The following is a 12,423-nucleotide window of genomic DNA, read 5'->3' as shown; positions in this document are numbered from 1 at the left end:
ATTTTTCCTGGACTCTTTAAAATCTATTTCATATTAGTATCACGCACTTTTTGTAGTATAGGTATTCCTGAAGTATATGAACTAAGCTTCATATTCATATTTCCTCGCGCTCCATACTAAGCGAGCATAGATATATACAGAGGAATAAATAACGTATTTTTATTTTTTTTATTTTTATTTTAACATATTAAATCGAGTATTAAATACTAAAGATAATGTTAGTAAGGCGCTAGATACTAAGTCCTTCAGCCTGGTACATTGATATTTAGTATTGAATTCTAAATACGGAGGTATATTTATATAAAAGGTATAAATAGAGGTATAAGGTATAATAAATAGGTATAAATAAATAAGGTATAAATAAATATATATGTCGGCGAATGTATGTGTGTGTGTGTGCGAATACACATTTTCGTGTCCCAGAGTCCTCCAGGTTGCCAGGCAACCGTTGCTAGGATGTTGTCGCTTTGTAGCGAGGCGACAGCGTTGTGTCGCTGTCGCCGATCGAGGTTCGGTAGTATGCACAGGAGGTAGAGAATTAGACGCTGGCAGTTGCGTACCAGAACTCCAAGTGTGTACAAGGCTGGAACTCGTTGCGCCGCAATGGAAAACAAGAACAACAACATCGAACATGATTTGACATCAGAAGTGGGATCTGGCCACCAGCCTTCAACACTAGATGGACCATGGCGTACCCTGATGGAATTGCAAAATAAAAATTTAATTGAACTAGTGAGAGCCATAAAAACAACTGTACCTGATGCAGGGCAGAACAAAACTGTGCATCTACCCAAATTCAACCCAGACAAACCAGGAGCCAACGCATCATCGTGGTGCACAACGGTGGAAATAATTTTACAAGAAAACACATTGAGAAGCAGTGCGTTAGTTATGGCTTTGAGTTCGGCTTTAGAAGGAAGTGCTTCGCAATGGCTTTCGCAAGTGTGCTATGCTGAAATTACTTGGCCTGAGTTTAAAGAATTGTTTATACAACGCTTCGACACTATAGAAACACCAGCCGCTATGTTTCTTAATATGCTATCAAATCGACCGACTGATGGCGAGAGTTTGGCTGTTCATGCAAGTCGCATGGTTACCGAACTAACGACGAAATGGCGTCAAATGGATAACGAAGAGATTGCTGTGTCTGTGACCCTTGCGCTGCTGGCAAGCTTCAATCACCGATTGCAGCGTTTAAGTTTTACATCAAATGTTCGAACCAGAGGCGATCTACAGTCCGAATTAAAAGCATTCACTTTTATTAAAAGGAAAAGCGGCGCTATGGAGCATCAGTCTGAAACTTATTCTAAACGGCAAAAACAATCACCGATAGAGTGCCATTTCTGCGGAAAAGTGGGCCATAAAATGTCTGAATGCAGATTCAAGAAACAACAAAATCAATTCGCGACTGATAAAACCCAACTGGCAGGCATGATGTCCATCACCGTGGAAAATCAAATTTAACTTGCTACAAGTGCGGAGAATTGGGTCACATATCCACCCAATGTACAAAAAAGGAAGCTGACAGGAACAAGGCATTCAATCGGGGGAAGCGAGTGGAACAGTGCAGCGTTGCAGTACCAAGGGGATGCCTGAACCATAGAGGCCAAATTTTCGAAATCACCTTCGATTCGGGATCGGAATGTTCGTTGATAAAAGAAAAGCTAAGTACCAAATTTTCTGGTAAAAGATTCAATAATATTGTTATGTTAAGAGGTATCGGCAGCAATGGAATATGTAGTACTTTACAAATATTAAGCAATGTAAAAATTGATGATTATTGTATCGAAATTTTGTTTCATGTAATAGGCGATGATGATGTACAAAACGACATTGTAATTGGTCGTGAGATATTAAATCAGGGTCTTGATATTGCCATTTCATCAAACCAATTTAGGATCTCAAAGACCAAAGTAGTTAATTTGTGTACCGGCAATGAGCCAGCCGATATTGATACTGAGCTTGAGGGACAAGATAAAATAAAACTACACTCACTGTTGGCAAAGTACTCAAATTCATTTATAACTGGGATACTAAAGTCAGAATTGGCGAAATGAAAATTAGGTTGATTGATCCAACAAAAACCGTACAGAGAAGGCCATATCGTTTAAGTCCATGCGAGCGAGATTTGGTTAGGGACAAAACTAATGAACTGCTAAAATGCAATATAATTAGGCCAAGCTGCTCACCTTATGCAAGCCCTATGTTATTAGTGAAGAAAAAAAATGGTACGGACAGACTTTGTGTTGACTTTAGAGAGCTGAATTCAAATACGGTCGCTGATAAATACCCTTTACCACTTATACAAGATCAAATCAATAGGCTTGGGGGAGTTAATTACTTTACATGTCTAGACATGGCCAGCGGATATTACCAAATTCCTTTACATTCAGATTCTATCGAGTACACGGCGTTTGTGACTCTGGATGGTCAATACGAGTTCCTGTCCATGCCATTTGGGCTCAAAAACGCACCTTCCGTTTTTCAACGATTAGTAATACAGGCGCTAGGGGATCTAGCAAATTCCTTTGTCATCGTCTATATGGATGATATCATGATAGCCGCCTCAACAAAATGCGAGGCGCTAGAAAGATTACAGATCGTTCTAGATGTTTTGACAAAGGCTGGGTTTTCATTCAATCTTACAAAGTGCTCATTCATGAAAACATCGGTTCAATATTTGGGTTACAATATAAGTGCGGGTGAGATTCGTCCAAACCCACAGAAAGTTGTAGCGTTGACTGCTCTTCCGCCTCCACAGTCACTCACTTCACTTAGACAATTCATTGGGCTAGCATCCTATTTCCGACAGTTTATTAAGGGATTTTCACAATTAATGAAACCGTTATATTTCTTAACTGCAGATAAAAACAAATTTATTTGGAAAACAGAGCATGAACAGATACGGAAAAAGGTCATTGCCACTCTTACCGACAAACCAGTCCTTGTTATTTTTGACCCTTATTATCCAATCGAATTACACACAGACGCCAGTTGCAGTGGCTACGGTGCAATTTTATTACACAAAATTAATAACAAACCCCAGGTAATAGAATACTATAGCAAAACTACTTCACCGGCAGAATCAAGATATCATTCGTACGAGTTGGAAACCTTAGCTGTCGTGAACGCCATTAAGCATTTTCGACATTATTTGCTGGGCAGGAATTTTGTAGTTTATACTGACTGCAACTCGCTTAAGGCGTCGAGAAATAAACGAGATTTAACCACTAGAGTTCAGCGTTGGTGGGGTTATTTGCAGGCATTCACATTCGATATTCAGTATAGAGAAGGGAAAAGGATGGCACACGTTGACTTTTTATCAAGAAATCCCCTTTCACAAAAGTCTACTACAACCGCAAAAATAGTCGAAGAAAAAAGAGTAAATTTAGCTGAAATTTCAAGCAACTGGCTTATTGCTGAACAACGTCGAGATTTGGACATAGTCGAAATTGTTAAAAATTTTAAAAACTTTTCTCTGCCTGAAGATATTGCGAAAACCTATGAATTAAGGGCAGAAGTTCTTCATAGAAAGATACAAAGAAATGGGAGAACACGTTGCTTACCAGTGGTGCCACGAGCTTTCAGATGGTCTGTCATAAATCAAGTGCATGAGTCCATAATGCATTTAGGTTTCGAAAAGACATTAGATAAAACTTACGATTTCTACTGGTTTGACAATATGTCAAAATACGTAAAAAAATTTGTCGACAACTGCATCACTTGTAAAATGTCAAAATCCACTTCAGGAAAAATACAGGCGGAATTACATCCAATACCAAAAGTCACTATTCCCTGGCACACTATCCACATCGATATCACAGGAAAATTAAGTGGCAAGAGTGATCAGAAGGAGTATGTCATTGTTCAGATAGACGCGTTTACCAAATATGTCTATCTTAGTCATAGTCTTAAACTGGACAGTGAGAGTTGTATAAGGGCCGTTCAATCTGCCGTTTCATTGTTTGGAGTACCAAACCGAATAATAGCTGACCAGGGGAGGTGTTTTACAGGCGCAAAGTTCAGTCAATTTTGTTCAGATCAAAAAATAAACTTGCATTTGATAGCCACTGGTGCAAGTCGAGCTAATGGTCAAGTGGAGCCAACTATGAGCACGTTGAAGAATATGTTAACGGCGGTTGAAACGGGAACACAGTCTTGGCAGGATGTGTTGGGAGAGGTGCAGTTGGCAATTAATTGTACAACCAATCGCACTACGAAAGCAAGTCCTTTAGAAATGTTATTGGGAAAGGTAGCACGCCCATTGGGATTACTTCCACCTAGTGATATAGAAAATGTTATTGATTTGCCAAACGTAAGAGCGCAAGCTGCAAAGAATGTATTAGCCAGAGCAGCTTATGATAAAGAACGATTTGATAGGAATAAGGCAAAAGTAAAAAGGCACAAAATAGGAGATTTCGTATTACTTAAGAGCGAAGAAAGACACCAGACTAAGCTAAGTCCAAAATTTAGGGGGCCTTTTGAAATAGTAAAAGTTCTGGAAGGTGACAGGTACATTTTAAAGTCTTTAACTAATAAAAGAAATTATAAATATGCACATGAGGATTTAAGAAAATTACCAGAGGGGCAAGTGCCCGAAGAGCTAAATGTGTACGATGATTATAATAATTTAGATGTAAGAAACGTAACCGCTACAGAAGAGAGTGAAAATGAAAATATTGATAATATTGAGAGTATTGAAGCTTTTCTTCAAAAAGCTTCAAAGTGAAAATGAAAATATTGAGAGTATTGAAGAAAAGAGTGAAAATGAAAATACTGAGAGTATTGAAGAAGAAAATGAAGTACACCAATAAGGGTGACAAAGTTGTACTGCTGGCCGATGAAAATGGCAGAGTACTGAGTCCATAAAATATAATGCAAGCACAAGTGCAAAACATATTGTTTGTTTTGATCATGGCGTGTGGGGTATTTGATTATGCGACTATAAGAGTGAATAATGAGGAAGAATGGATTATATAAAAGAAGAAGAAAAACAAAGAAATGTAAAGAAAGAAAGAAAATTGAATTGAATTGATGAAAAAAAAATTATAGTTATGGAACTGAATACTGTTTTGTGAAACTGTCAATATGATAATTTGTTATGAATTAAGATAAGAAAATTGGATTTTGTTATGAAACTATTTAATGTTCAGTCTAATAATTAAAAGAAAGAAAGAAAATTCGAATGTTGCTATTTTCTACACGAGGTCGTGTTAGGGTCAGGATGGCCGTGTCGGCGAATGTATGTGTGTGTGTGTGCGAATACACATTTTCGTGTCCCAGAGTCCTCCAGGTTGCCAGGCAACCGTTGCTAGGATGTTGTCGCTTTGTAGCGAGGCGACAGCGTTGTGTCGCTGTCGCCGATCGAGGTTCGGTAGTATGCACAGGAGGTAGAGAATTAGACGCTGGCAGTTGCGTACCAGAACTCCAAGTGTGCACAAGGCTGGAACTCGTTGCGCCGCAATGGAAAACAAGAACGACAACATCGAACATGATTTGACATATATAAATATATACCTTTATATATAAAGGTATTTATAGAGGAATTTAAGGACGGAAGATGTGAGGATGGATGTTCCAAAAATTGAGTAACGTGTGGGCTCTAATACCGGACAGGAGTGTAGCATATGATCAATGGAGAGGCTTGCATCACACAACTGGCACGCCGGTCTACCGCCACCTTGAAGAAGGTGTTCTTGAGTTTCCGGGATGTGTCCTATGCGTAGACAGGTGTAAAGAGTGCACGCGTGTTTTTTGACTCCAGGTTGAAGTAAGTATTTTACACGGGATGGGTTTACGGATTTGTATCTGTGGTTATAAACAAGCCAATCCAATCCAAAGCTTTTGTTCAGTAGCAGCATTTATAAGCCTTTTGATATCTTTGGTGTTAGTGGGGGAATATTGCATAGTTGGTGCCGTGTTTATGTATCGGGCAGCCGCGTCGGCGTGTTCGTTTCCAAGAATTCCCTGGTGACTAGGAGCCCACAGTAATTATCTTTGTTTTGTATTTACCGATAATCTTCTGTATTTCGTATATTGTTGGGTCTGAGTGCCTGTGGTTCTCCATACCAGAAATAGTGGAAAGGCGGTCCGAGCAAATGACAAATTTCCCTTTGGAGTTGGAAGCGAATCGGCAGGCCTATAAAACAGCAAATGTCTTAATGTTAAAAGTTTTTTGTATTCATCATGAAGCGTAGAGGCCCAGACGACCGAGAGGCGCTCAAAAAACCATTTATAAGTATATGTTAAGCTATTTGTAATTTATTAAGCTAGGAGGAGTTGGTAAGAAAATTTAAAATTCTATATTTTAAATTTGAAGGACAGGAAAGAGATGTTATAGAGTAGAGACTATTTTAGTTCAAACATAAGACCCTAAAAGGGTTGTTTTTTTTTTAAATCGTTTATTAATAAAAAACTAAAAACTAAGCTCTTACAATAAAGTGCCTTACAATAAAGATCGTGCGGAAGCCCGAGCCCACCCTTAAGTCTGTATGTGCTGGTCAATCACTTGGTGTACGACCTTGTTTTGGCTGCATCCACACGGGGGCTGCATAGAGCATCATTGCGCTGCAGACGGTCTGGAGCAGTAGTCTACGTCTTTGATTCGGGCCCCTACAGTTGAGCATGATCCTTCCTAGTGCTCTGGCGACACCCGCTTCCTGCTTGAGATCAGGACAGCCTCCGTCTTGTGGTGGGCCCTGCCTGTTCGAGCTAACCGATGACATTTGCAATTGCAGCATTGCAGGACTCCTCGACTTCCTGGATTGTCTTGGCGACGACCACTACCGCGATGTACGCGAATTTGACTAGGTGTATCCGTTCCGGGAGCTCCGCCGTACATTACGTTCCAAAGGGCTGGGCCTAAGACTGAGCCTTGAGGGCACCGCAGATGGCCGCATGCTCTCGGATGCCTGAGGTCGTCTCGTATCTAATAGTGGATGACATCCACTATTATAGTCGACACGCGGAGATTGTGCAGCGCCTCCATTATGACATTCCACCTGGCTGTATTGAAGGCGTTCTTGATGTTCAGGGTGGCGATTAGGCAGTACTCCTTGCTCCCGCCCGCCCATCTGGTCCACTCGATGGCATTGGCTGCGATCCTCCCCACCAGGGAAATTGCGTCGACCGTGGAACGGTCTATTAAACTTAGAGAACATTTAAAAAAATATGTTCGCAAATTTAAGTTTAATGTCTAATGGGACGTCGAGATCATTAACCTGAGTTAATTTCTCTAAGGCAATCCCATAAAAAATATACGTAGTCTGCAGATCCATTAAATATTAAATCATTAGCTAAGCACCATTTTTGAAAGTTATCAAGGTCAGACTGAAGACTGCAATGGGCAGAGAAGGATTTGTATTAAAGACAAAGCTTAACTAAAGAGTTCGATAAAGCAGGGAGCAAGTCATTTATGAAAAGAGTCAATAATAACGGGCCAAGATGACTTCCTCGAGGGACGCCAGATGTAGCATTGACCAGACGGGAATGTATGTTTTTAAGTAATACTCTTTGTGTCCTTCCATCCAAGTACCTTGAGATCCACGTAAAGAGACCTGCAGAAAATCCCAGCTTATTCAGTTTACTTAGAAAGAGTGAGTGATTAACTGAATCAAATGCTTTGCTGAAGTCTGTGTAAATTACACCAGTTTGATATATCTTACGAAAGCCATCTATGATAAAGGATGTCCACTCCAGTAAATTTGTGGTGGTGGAGCGACACTTATAAAGGCATGCTAACAAAGAGAGATGATCAAAGATGTTCCAGATGGGGAGCAAAGATTTTCCAGATGGGGAGTAATTAATTTTGCAAATAACTTTGGAATTCCCAACAATTTAGAGATGCCTCTGAAGTTAGCAGCATCCCGCAAGTTAGATGCCCGCAAGTTAGCGGTTTTTTCCCTTTTTTATGAAGGGGAATTATGAAACATTCCTTCCACTTAAGGGGAAAAATCGAGGTTTCCAAAGATAAGTTAAAAAGTCTTAGTAGAGGTTTGCACAGAGCTCTGGCACACTATTTTAGCACAGCCTGGTACTCCATCGGGGCCTGGCAAATAGATGGGTTTGACCCTTAGAAATTTAGATAATAAGCTATTCTCGGAGAAAAACGGACAGAAAATAAGATTTGCGGATTGAATCTTGTAAGCGTAAGGCTGATCTGTCAATTTAGGCGGAGAATAAGTTTTTTGAAAAAAATCTGCGAATAGATCGGCAATGGCCTGATCAGTGGTGGGTAAGATACATGTTTACGCTTTGTGTTTACAAAATTATAAAACTACTTCGGATCCTGAGTAAATTGTATCCGGCAGCGGATATAATTCCGAATATATATTCCTGTAACGACGAATTCCGACGAATATAATTCCTGTAACCTTCAGAGCTATGCACGGTAAAATTTTACCTAGCTAGTAGATATTTTGAGTAATCAATACTACTGCAGGTTTTTTTTATATTTAATAAGAGCCTATATTTAGTACTTTTAAGCTTAGTGAGGCACCTTTTAAACCAAGGAGGATTTGATGAAGCGTACGGATATTTCACACATGGCACACATGAGTCAAAAACTGTATTTAAAGTACAATAACATTTTTTTAAGGTGCCATTAAGATCGGTGCATGCCAGAATATCGGACCAATCATATGTATCGATAAGGCTATTAAGTTTGTGAAAATCAGCATTACGGAAACGGCGAATCTTATTTATCACGCGTAGAGACATCTGATCGATACCAGGAATGGTTTCGATTGATATCTCCAACATGGGGTGTTATGGATCCTCTGGGGTTGAGAGGGGAAAAGCTCTTGAGAGAGCGGTACCATCAGGATCAGATACAAAACATAAGTTTAAAAGCCGACCTAACGAGTTTCTAACATGGTTAATCTGACCTAGGGACATGTCAAACATGCCCGCGGTGAAGTCATGGTGAGTGATAAGTGACAAAGATGGTGAGGTATCGACGTTGGACATAAGATTAGTCATAAGATTAAAAACGGATTGAATAGCGAACAAACGCTGCCAATATGTGGGCGGTTCAGATGAAGGCGGTATATACGAACATGTAATGTATAAAGATTTCTCGGACAAAATGATTTTAATGCAAATAAACTCAATATCACCAAACTCTTGTGATTTCACCTCTTCAGAAGCAAGAGTAGAGTCTACCCAAATTAGGACTCCACCCCCCCTTCGTTGAGGTCGATCCCTTCTAAAAGTGGTGTACTTACTTGGAAAAACTTCGGAGCTGAAGATCTCCGGCTTTAACCAAGTTTCTGTAAAGGCTATAATATGGGATGCAAAGAAAGAACTATAAGTATATACATATATTGGGGAGTTTGCTACATAGCTCCCTAGTATTCTGATAGGTAAGTGTTAATGACGATACTATTTTTTTGGGTAAGTGGACGAGGAAAAGGTGAATGGTTGGTCAGTGGTTCTGATAACGGGTAGTTTAACTCCCGCTTGTTTTTCACACTTTTTTCTTCACGGAACACGCGCCGTTCGCTTAAGAGAAAGAGAGGGAAGTCTCAAGGAATTTCTCAAGGAAAATGAGCAATTGTCTGATATGTCCCCTGTGGTATCCCTTCAAGTGATATCACAGGTCCTAGTAAATGAAACCCCCGTCAGAGTCACCCAAAAGGGTATTCCACAGTCCGGACCACCGGCACCGACTGATGCTGCAGTTCTCGTACCTGCGACACCAAAACCCTTACAGGTGATTTCTCCATCGAAACATATATTTGTTTCTCGGCTTGCCCCTGATACTTCAGAGATTGATATCTCGGCTTATATCAAAGCCAAAACAAAAGCCGATATAAAGGTGGAGGACATAACTAAATTTAAATATAATTATACACGGCGCACGTCTTCTTTCAAGATTCGTGTGCCCGCGCTGATGTTCAAGACGATTTGTTCTCCCAGTTTTTGCCAGAGAATCTTTTCGTCCAAGAACATCAGCCTAGTTCCGTAAAGATAAAAGTTAAAAAACCAGTGGGAGTGAGACTTCCCAATACCGAATCCACTGACCAACCCCCCACCTCTTCTTTGGCCACTTACCCAAAAAACTAGTTTCGTCACTAACTCTTACCTATCAGAACACTAGAGGGCTCCGTAGCAAACTCCCTAAACTATATTCTGATAGTTCTTCCTTTGCATCCCACATTATAGCCTTTACAGAAACTTGGTTAAAGCCGGAGATCTTTAGCTCCGAAGTTTTTATATCTTTTATACATTACATTACGAAGTCTTTATACATTAGTCTTTATACATTACATGTTCATATATACCACCTATGTCTGAACCGCCTACATATTGGCAGCATTTGTCCGCTATTCGACACGTCTTTAATCTTATGACGGATCGTAACCAACTTGTAGCGGTGGGCGACTTTAATATCCCAGAATTAAAGTGGTCCAACGTCGATAACTCACCATCTTTGTCACTTCAGGCTTTTCCCCTTTCAACCCCAGAGGATCCTTATCACCCCACGCTGGAGGTCTCTATCGAAACTATTCCTGGTATCGATCAGATGTCTCTACGCGTGGCAAATAAGATTCGCTGTTTCCGTAAAGGCGATTTTCACAAACTTAATACCCATATCGATACATATGACTGGTCCGATAGGAAAATTTTATTGTACTCTAAATACATTTTTTGACTCATGTGTGCCTTGGAAACATCCGTTGGCTTCAAAAAATCCTCCTTGGTATACAAGGTGCCTCACTAACCTAAAAAATAAAAAAAATAAGCTTTTACTTAAATATAAAAAAACCTGCAGTAGTGTTGATTTCTCAAGATACCTACTAGCTCGGTCGAATTTTACTGTGCATAGCGCTGAATGTTATAGGAATTATATTGACCGCTGCCGGATACAATTTACTCAGGATCCAAAGCAGTTTTATAATTTTGTAAACACTAAGCGTAAACACGTATCTTTTTCATCCCTGCTTACGTTTGAAAATTCCTCTGCGACCTCTGATCAGGCCATTGCCGATCTATTCGCAGAATTTTTTCAAACAACTTATTCTCCGTCTAATTTGACAGATCAGCCTTACGCATGTAACATTCAAGCAGCAAATCTTATTTTCTGTCCGTTTTTCTCTGAGAACTACTTATTATCTGGTCTTCTAAGGGTCAAACCCATTTATTCGCCAGGCCCCGATGGAGTAGCAGGCTGTGTGCTAAAGTACTGTGCTAGGGCTCTGTGCAAACCTCTTCTAAGACTTTTCAACTTATCTTTGGAAACCTCTATTTTTCCCCTTAAGTGGAAGGAATCATTTATAATTCCCCTACATAAAAAAGGGAAAAAGTCCGAGGCTGCCAACTACAGAGGCATCTCTAAGTTGTCGGCAATTCCAAAGTTATTTGAAAAATTAATTACCCCTCATTTGCAATACCTTTGCTCTTCGATTATCACTCCTTGTCAGCATGGCTTTATTAAGCGTCGCTCCACCACCACAAACTTATTGGAGTTTGACATCCTTTGTCATAGATGGCTTTCGTAAGGGATATCAAACCGATGTAATTTACTTTTGCTGAGTAAATTGAATATGCTGGGATTTTCTACAGACCTCTTAACGTGGATCTCCAGCTACTTAGATGGAAGGACACAAGGAGTCTTATTTAAAAACACACATTCCCGTCTGGTCCGTGCTACATCTGGCGTCCCTCAAGGAAGTCATCTTGGCCCGCTATTATTCACGCTTTTTATTAATGACTTGCCCCCTGCTTTAACGAACTCTCTAGTTCTTATGTATGCAGATGATGTAAAGCTTTGTCTTCAGTACAAATCCATCTCTGCCCAATGCAGTCTTCAGTCTGACCTTGATAACTTTCAAAAATGGTGTTTAGCTAATGATCTAATACTTAATGGATCAAAATGCAAACATATGTCTTTTTATCGTTCCTGCCCTCTAAAAGCTACTTATTCTATTAATGGGATTGCCTTAGAAAAATTAACCCAGGTTAATGATCTTGGCATCCTATTAGACATCAAACTTAAATTTGCCGACCATATTTCCTTAATGGTCAATAAGGCTAAAGGAGTCCTTGGTTTTATCAAAAGGTGGTCAAAAGAATTTAATGACCCCTATATAACCAAAATTTTATTTATTTCCTTGGTCCGTCCTATACTAGAGTACGGTTCATGTGTCTGAAGTCCCCAATATGGAGTACATAAGAACCGCATAGAATCCGTACAAAAGAACTTTTTAATATTTGCACTTAGAGGTAAACTTACCTAGCTTACCTACCTACCTTATAAACTTACCTAGCTTAACAAATCGTAGGACAATGCTCGGTGTAGTTTTTCTGCATAACCTTATTAACGGGGATGTAGATAGCCAGTATTTACTAACACTCTTAAATTTTAACATTCCTAATAAAAGGACTCGAAACTTTAGTCCTCTGTTCCTTAGCCGTTGTAGT

This window comes from Drosophila bipectinata, chromosome 4 (genome assembly GCF_030179905.1).
Source record: "Drosophila bipectinata strain 14024-0381.07 chromosome 4, DbipHiC1v2, whole genome shotgun sequence".
NCBI classification, from domain to species: Eukaryota; Metazoa; Arthropoda; class Insecta; order Diptera; family Drosophilidae; genus Drosophila; species Drosophila bipectinata.
This window is presented reverse-complemented; position numbering follows the sequence as displayed.